Consider the following 9,673-nt stretch of genomic DNA (forward strand, 5'->3'; position numbering starts at 1 on the left):
GAGCCATGAGAGATTGACATGCACATTATTAATGTTAGTTTTACATTTACATTTAACTTCTTGCATCGAGCCATCCCGGATCTGGTATCGTGACTACAGCCTCAAGCTCATTACCATAACGCAACGTTAACTATTCATGAAAACCGCAAATGAAATTAAATTAATCTATTTGCTCTCAAGCTTAGCCTTTTGTTAACAACACTGTCATCTCAGATTTTCAAAAAATATAATTTACCTTTGAAGAACTTCAGATGTTTTCAATGAGGAGACTCTCAGTTAGATAGCAAATGTTTCGTTTTTACAAAAAATATTATTTGTGTCGACTAATCGCTCCTTTTTGTTCATCGCGTTTGGGTAAGAGAGAAAAATATATATATATATTAAGTCATTAAAACGCGAACTTTTTTCCAAATTAACTCCATAATATCGACAGAAACATGACAATCCGATATTTAGAATCAATCCTCAAGGTGTTTTTCACATATCTATCGACGATAAATCCTTCGTGGCAGTTGACTTTCTCCTCTGAAGAAATGGAACGCGCATGGACCTAGAGATTACACAATAATTTCGACAGAGGACACCGGGCGGGACACCAGGTAAATGTAGTCTCTTATGGTCAATCTTCCAATGATATGCCTACAAACACGTCACAATGCTGCAGACATCTTGGACGAACGGCAGAGCGCATAAGCTCGTTCACAGTATATTCACAGCCTTATAAGGAGACGATAGTAAAACAGAGCGTCAAAAATCCTGCTCATTTCCTGTTTGAAGTTTCATCTTGGTTTCGCCTGTAAGATCAGTTCTGGGGCACTCACAGATAATATCTTTGCAGTTTTGAAAACGTCAGAGTGTTTTCTTTTCAAAGCTGGCAATTATATGCATAGTCGAGCATCTTTTCGTGACAAAATATTGCGCTTAAAACGGGCACGTTTTTTAAAATCCAATAATGACATAGCGCCCCCATAGGTTGAAGAGGTTAACTCTCACCACTGGTGTCCCCCAGGGCTCTGTTCTAGGCCCTCTCCTATTCTCGCTATACACCAAGTCACTTGGCTCTGTCATAACCTCACATGGTCTCTCCTATCATTGCTATGCAGACGACACACAATTAATCTTCTCCTTTCCCCCTTCTGATGACCAGGTGGCGAATCGCATCTCTGCATGTCTGGCAGACATATCAGTGTGGATGACGGATCACCACCTCAAGCTGAACTTCGGCAAGACGGAGCTGCTCTTCCTCCCGGGGAAGGACTGCCCGTTCCATGATCTCGCCATCACGGTTGACAACTCCATTGTGTCCTCCTCCCAGAGCGCTAAGAACCTTGGCGTGATCCTGGACAACACCCTGTCGTTCTCAACTAACATCAAGGCGGTGGCCCGTTCCTGTAGGTTCATGCTCTACAACATCCGCAGAGTACGACCCTGCCTCACACAGGAAGCGGCGCAGGTCCTAATCCAGGCACTTGTCATCTCCCGTCTGGATTACTGCAACTCGCTGTTGGCTGGGCTCCCTGCCTGTGCCATTAAACCCCTACAACTCATCCAGAACGCCGCAGCCCGTCTAGTGTTCAACCTTCCCAAGTTCTCTCACGTCACCCCGCTCCTCCGCTCTCTCCACTGGCTTCCAGTTGAAGCTCGCATCCGCTACAAGACCATGGTGCTTGCCTACGGAGCTGTGAGGGGAACGGCACCTCAGTACCTCCAGGCTCTGATCAGGCCCTACACCCAAATAAGGGCACTGCGTTCATCCACCTCTGGCCTGCTCGCCTCCCTACCACTGAGGAAGTACAGTTCCCGCTCAGCCCAGTCAAAACTGTTCGCTGCTCTGGCTCCCCAATGGTGGAACAAACTCCCTCACGACGCCAGGACAGCGGAGTCAATCACCACCTTCCGGAGACACCTGAAACCCCACCTCTTTAAGGAATACCTAGGATAGGATAATATAATAATAATAATAATAATATATGTTATTTAGCAGACGCTTTTATCCAAAGCGACTTACAGTCATGTGTGCATATAAAGTAATCCTTCTCACCCCCTCCCCCCTTAAAATATGTAGATGCACTATTGTAAAGTGGCTGTTCCACTGGATGTCATAAGGTGAATGCACCAATTTGTAAGTCGCTCTGGATAAGAGCGTCTGCTAAATGACTTAAATGTAAATGTAAATGTAACTTCTTAAGGATGACACAGCATACAGTTCCCTGGCAGGAACATCACTCAGCGGAGTTTCAGAGCGCCACCTATAGTTTTTGATAAAACTCAAACTGTCTTTAAACTTTCATTAAAATACACATTCAAGGTAGTGAATTAAAGCTACACTCATCGTGAATCTATCCACCAAATCAGATTTGTAAAATGCTTTTCGGCGAAAGCATGAGAAGCTATTATCTGATAGCATGTACCCCCAAAATACTGCAACATCACCTAACGACAGATTTTGAGGTAGCCGGGCTACCCAAAACGCAGAAATAAAATATAAAACATTCATTACCTTTGACGAGCTTCTTTCTTGGCACTCTAGATTTCCCATAAACATAATTTTGGGTATTTGTTCGATTAAATCAGTCCATATTTAGCCTAGATATCGATCTATGAAGACTGTGTGAACAACGAAAAAATAGCGTTTTCTAACGTAACGTCATTTTTTAAATTAAAAAAAGTCTACGATAAACTTTCACAAAACACTTCGAAATACTTTTGTAATGCAACTTTAGGTATTAGTAAACGTTAGTAAGCGATCAAATTGATCACGAGGCGATGTATATTCTATAGCTGTCCGTCTGGAAATAATGTCCGGGTAAATCTCAACCAAAATATCCGGTCGGAGACCTGAAGAAATGTGCTGTCTCTTCTTCGTTTGACCAAGAAACAAAGCCTAGGCAAATGACAAGACTGTTGACATCGTGTGGAAGCTGTAGGTATTGCAACCTCGGCCTCATTTAATCTGGGTCACGTTTAACAATTGGTTGAAGTGGCGCATGGATATATTTCAAAATTTTCAGTGATCAGATTTTCCTGCACTTTTCGATGAAACGCACGTTCTGTTATAGTCACAGCCGTGATTTAACCAGTTTTATAAACGTCTGAGTGTTTTCTATCCACACATACTAATCATATGCATATACTATATTCCTGGCATGAGTAGCAGGGCGCTGAAATGATACGCGATTTTTAACAAAATGCTGCGAAAATTCGCAGCCTCCCTTAACAACACTGTCATCTCAGATTTCCAAAAATGCTTTTCAACCATAGCTACACAAGCATTTGTGTAAGAGTATTGATAGCTAGCATAGCATTAAGCCTAGCATTCAGCAGGCAACATTTTCACAAAAAACCAGAAAAAGCATTCAAATAAAATAATTTACCTTTGAAGAACATTGGATGTTTTCAATGAGGAGACTCTCAGTTAGATAGCAAATGTTCAGTTTTTCCAAAAATATTATTTGTGTAGGAGAAATCGCTCCGTTTTGTTCATCACGTTTGGCTAAGAAAAAAAAAAAAAAACAGAAAATTCAGTCATTACAACGCAAACTTTTTCCAAATTTCCAAACTCCATAATATCGACAGAAACATGGCAAACGTTGTTTAGAATCAATCCTCAAGGTGTTTTTCACATATCTATTCGATTACAAGTCACTCGTGGCAGTTTGGTTTCTCCTCTCTTCAATATGGAAAACCGCACGCACCTGGAGATTACGCAATAGTTTCGACAGAGGACACCGAGCGGACACCTGGTAAATGTAGTCTCTTATGGTAAATTTTCCAATGATATGCCTACACATACGTCACAATGCTGCAAACACCTTGGGAAACGACAGAAAGTGTAGGCTCTCTCCTTGCGCATTCACAGCCATATAAGGAGACATTGGAACACAGCTCCTCAAAAAATCTGGCTCACTTCCTGTATGAAATTTCATCTTGGTTTCGCCTGTAGCATTAGTTCTGTGGCACTCACAGACAATATCTTTGCAGTTTTGGAAACGTCAGAGTGTTTTCTTTCCAAAGCTGTCAATTATATGCATAGTCGAACATCTTTTCGTGACAAAATGTCTTGTTTAAAACGGGAATGTTTTTCATCCAAAAATGAAATACTGCCCCAGAGGTTCAAGAGGTTAACTACCCTGGTAACCGGAACCAGGTTGCAGGCGCTAGTTACAGTTTGAAGATTTTGTGGGGAACTTGTTGAAAGCCAGCCAATATTGGAATCACCCAGAAAATATACCTCTCTGTTGATATCACATACATTATCAAGCCAGATTTCAAGATGGCGCCGACAGACATGGCAGCTCTGCTTCTAGCTCCTAAGCAACTCTGCAGTATTTCGTTTTTTTTGTGGGCTATTTCTTATTTTATTAGCCTAGAACTTTTTTGTGTCATTTTATACATCCGGAAAAAACTTTTGCATATCAGAGAGGCGGTAAATCATCAGCAGGACGATCAGGAATTTCCCAAATTGGATCCTTTATTTGTAACCCAGGGTAATTGATCTTATCCCAGAGGCTGCAACAAGAAGATGCCGAGGGTGAAGAGGTATTCGGAGTGGACTTCTAGTTCGACTTAGGAGGCTTGCAAACCATTCCCTGCTTCCGAGTATTTTACCTCCTAATGTTCAGTCTCTGAACAATAAAGTAGACGAGCTCAGGGCGAGGATCTCCTTTCAGAGAGACATCAGGGACCATAACATACTCTGTTTCACAGAATCATTGCTCTCTCTGGATATACTGTCCCTGTCCATACAGCCAGCTGGGTTCTCAGTACATTGCGATACAGGGTAAAATAACTCTCCGGGAAGAAGAAATGCAGTGGTGTATGTTTCATGATTTACTACTCATGGTGTGATTCTGATAATGTAGAAAAAGTAATTTTGTTCACCCGACCTAGTATACCTCACAATAAAATGCAGACCGTATTACCTCCCAAGTTAATTATCTTCGCTTATAGTCACAGCCGTGAATATTCCCATTCACGCCGATACCATGATGGCCCTAAAGGAACTACACAAGACTTTTTGCAAACTGGAAATCACATGTCCTGAGGCCGCATTTATTGTAGCTGGGGATTTTACGAATGCAAATTTGAGGAAAACGCAACCGAAGTTCTTTCAACACACTGACTGTAGTACTTTCGCTGCTAAAACACTCAACCACTGTTATTCTCCCTTATGGGATGCCTACAAGGCCCTCCCCCGCTAGCGTCCCACCTGGCCAAAAGCCAGTGAAAATGCAGAGCGCCAAATTCAAATCTAACTTTCATGAAATCACACAGCAAATGAAAGCTTCACTTGATGTGAATCCAGCCAACATGTCAAATTTCAAAAAGGCTTCTCGAAAGCAAACGATGCTATTATCTGAGGATAGCACCCCAGTAAACAAAGAGAGAGAAGCATATTTCAACCCTGCAGGCGCGACACAAAACACAGAAATAAAAATATAATTCATGCCTTACCTTTGACAAGCTTCTTTTGTTGGCACTCCAATATGTCCCATAAACATCACAAATGGTCCTTTTGTTCAATGAATTCCATCGATATATATCCAACATGTCAATTTATTTGGCGCGTTTGATCCAGAAAAACACAGGTTCCAACTAGACTACAAAATATCTCAAAAGTTACCTGTAAACTTTGCCAAAACATTTCAAACTACTTTTGTAATACAACTTTAGGTAATCGATATAATTGAAGACGGGATGATCTGTGTTCAATACAGGAGGAAAACAAACTGTAGCTAGCTTTCTGATCACGCGCCTGTAACAGTTCACTTCAAGTGACCCTCGATCTGAACAGTACTACTTCTTCATTACACAAAGGAAAAACCTCAACCAATTTCTAAAGACTGTTGACATCCAGCGGAAGCGATAGGAACTAAGGAACAAGAAGGTCCCTTAGAAATCTGGATTCCCAATGAAATCTCATTGAAAAGAGAGTGACCTCAAAAGAAAAAATATGAATGGTTTGTCCTCATGGGTTTCGCCGGGTAAATCAGTTATGTTATACTCACAGACATGACTCAAACAGTTTTAGAAACTTCAGAGTGTTTTCTAATAATATGCATATCTTATCTTCTGGGGATGAGTAGCAGGCAGTTGAACTTGGGCATGCTTTTCATTCAAAATTCCGAATGCTGCCCCCTATCCTAGAGAAGTTAACAAACTATACTTTTGGCAAGTCGGTTAGGACATCTACTTTGTGCATGACAACTCATTTTTTCCAACAATAGTTTACATACACATTATTTCACTCTTTTACAATTCCAATAGGTCAGAAGTTTACGTACACTAAGTTGACTGTGCCTTTAAACAGCTTGGAAAATTCCAATGTCATGGCTTTAGAAGCTGATAGGCTAACTGACATCATTTGAGTCAATTGAGGTGTACCTGTGGATGTATTTCGAGGCCTACCTTCAAACTCAGTGCTTCTTTGCTTCATGAGAAAATCAAAATAAATCAGCCAAGACCTCCGAAAAGTTTTAGACCTCCACAAGTGTGGTTCATTTTTGGGAGCAATTTCCAAATGCTGAAGGTACCACGTTCATCTGTACAAACAATAGTACTCAAGTATAAACACCATGGGACCACGCAGCCGTCATACCGCTGTAACGATTTTCTTCATCTGATGAGGAAAGATCAGACCAAAACGCAGCGTAGTAAGTGTCCATTTTAATGAAAGATAACTGAACACCGAATACAAAATAATCAAAGTGAAACAACGAAAATCGAAACAGTCCTATCAGGTGACAAATCACAAAACAGGAAACAACTACCCACAAATACCAGGTGGGAACAGGTTACCTAAGTATGGTTCTCAATCAGAGACAACGAATGACAGCTGCCTCTGATTGGGAACCATACCACGCCAAACACAGAAATACAAAACATAGAACAAAACATAGAATTCCGACCCCAACTCACGCCCTGACCAAATCAACATAGAGACATAAAAAGGACAGGCAGGAAACTCTGGCGACGCCGGACAGGCGGGATACTCTGTCGGCACCGGACAGGCAGGGAGACTCTGGCGACGCCCGGTTATGGCGGCTCTGGACTGATGGGCGGCTCTGGCGGTTCCTGACTGATGGGCGGCTCTGGCGGCTCCGGACAGGAGAGAGACTCTGGCGATGCCGGACAGGCGGGAGACTCTGGCGTCACCAGACAGGCAGGAGACTCTGGCGACGCCGGACAGGCGGGAGACTCTTGTGGCGCCGGACAGGCGGGTGGTTATGGCGGCTCCGGACTGACGGGCGGCTCTGGCGGCCCCTGACTGACGGGTGGCTCTGGCGGCTCCGGACAGGAGGGAGACTCTGGCGACGCCGGACAGGTGGGAGACTCTGGCGACGCCGGACAGGCGGGATACTCTGTCGGCACCGGACAGGCAGGAGACTCTGGCGACGCCGGTTATGGCGGCTCTGGACTGATGGGCGGCTCTGGCGGTTCCTGACTGATGGGCGGCTCTGGCGGCTCCGGACAGGAGAGAGACTCTGGCGATGCCGGACAGGCGGGAGACTCTGGCGTCACCAGACAGGCAGGAGACTCTGGCGACGCCGGACAGGCGGGAGACTCTTGTGGCGCCGGACAGGCGGGTGGTTATGGCGGCTCCGGACTGACGGGCGGCTCTGGCGGCCCCTGACTGACGGGTGGCTCTGGCGGCTCCGGACAGGAGGGAGACTCTGGCGACGCCGGACAGGTGGGAGACTCTGGCGACGCCGGACAGGCGGGAGACTCTGGCGGTGCCGGACAGTCGGGAGACTCTGGCGATGACGGACAGGCGGGCGGCTCTGGCGGCTCCGGACTGACGGGTGCTTTGGCGGCTCCTGACTAACGGGCGGCTCTGGCGGCTCCGGACAGGAGGGAGACTGGCGGCTCCGGACAGGAGGGAGACTCTGGAGGTGCTGGACAGGCGGAAGAACCTGGAGGGAGGAGACGGAGAGACAGCCTGGTGCGTGGGGCTGCCACAGGACCCACCAGGCTGGGGAGACCTACAGGAGGCCTGGTGCGTGGAGGAGGCACCGGATGGTCCGGGCTGTGGGGAGCACTGGAGCTCTGGTGCATATCACTCGCACCTCTCCCTTAGGCTCAGTACCCACATTCACCCGTCACGGGCGGAGCGCAGGCATAGGGCAAACTGCACCCTCCCAGCGCTCCGGAGACACAGCACGCAAAGCCGGCGCAGGATACCCTGGGCCGAAATGGCGTACCGGAGACGAAATACGCTGAGCTGGCACAGCACGCCCTGGCTGGATGCCCCCTCTCGCATGGCACTTGCGGGGGGCTGGCCTATAGCGCTCCGGGCTATGAGCTTCCACTGGCGACACGTTTCACTGCATAACATGCGTTTCACTGCATAGCACGGTGCTTGAACAGAACTACGCTTCTTCCGGTAAGCACGGGGAGTTGGCTCAGGTCTGTCGCCTGACTCCGCCAATCTCCCCGTGTGCCTCTCATGCTTGTTGCGCTGCCTTTCCTCATATCGTCGCCGCTCAGCTTTAGCTGCCTCCAGTTCTTCTTTGAGGCGGCGATATTCCCCAGCCTGACTCCAGGGTCCCTTACCGTTTAGTATCTCTTCCCAAGTCCAGGAGTCCAGAACCCTCTGCCCTTTGTTACCACGCTGCTTGGTCCGTTGGTGGTGGGTAGTTCTGTAACGATCTTATTCATCTGATGAGGAGTAGGAAAGATCGGACCAAAACGCAACGTGGCAAGTGTCCATTTTAATGAAAGATGAATGAACACAAAGTGAAACAACAAAAATCAAAACAGTCCTATCAGGTGACAAAACACAAAACAGGAAACAACTACCCACAAACACCAGGTGGGAACAGGCTACCCAAGTATGGTTCTCAATCAGAGACAACGAATGACAGCTGCCTCTGATTGAGAACCATACCAGGCCAAACATAGAAATACAAAACATAGAACAAAACATAGAATGCCCACCCCAACTCACGCCCTGACCAAACCAGAGACGTAGAAATGGAACTAAGGTCAGGATGTGACAACCGCTCAGGAAGGAGACGCATTCTGTCTTCTAGAGATGAACATACTTTGGTGCGAAAAGTGCAAATCAACCCCAGAACAACAGCAAGGGACCTTGTGAAGCTGCTGGAGGAAACTGGTACAAAATTATCTATATCCAGAGTAAAACGAGTCCTATATCAACAGAACATGAAAGGCCGCTCAGCAAGCAAGAAGCCACTGCTCCAAAACCGCCATAAAAAGCCGGACTACGGTGTGCAACTGCACATGGGGACAAAGATCGTACTTTTTGTTGAAATGCCTTCTGGTCTGAGGAAACAAAAAATAGAACTGTTTGGCCATAATGACCATCTTTATGTTTGGAGGCTTGCAAGCTGAAGAACACCATCCCAACCGTGAAGCACGAGGGTGGCAGCATTATGTTGTGGGAGTGCTTTGCTGCAGGAGTGACTGGTGCACTTCACAAAATAGATGACATCATGAGGGAGGAAGATTATGTGGATATATTGAAGCAACATCCCAAGACATCAGTCTGGACTTTAAAGCTTGGTTGCAAATGGGTCTTCCAAATGCACAATAGCCCCAAGCATACTTCTAAAGTTGTGGCAAAATGGCTATATTAAGAACAACAAAGTCAAGGTATTGGAGTGGCCATCACAAAACCCTGACTTCAATCCTATAGAACATTTGTGGGCAG

The sequence above is a fragment of the Oncorhynchus gorbuscha genome, unplaced genomic scaffold (assembly GCF_021184085.1).
Source record: "Oncorhynchus gorbuscha isolate QuinsamMale2020 ecotype Even-year unplaced genomic scaffold, OgorEven_v1.0 Un_scaffold_81:::fragment_6:::debris, whole genome shotgun sequence".
NCBI lineage: Eukaryota > Metazoa > Chordata > Actinopteri > Salmoniformes > Salmonidae > Oncorhynchus > Oncorhynchus gorbuscha.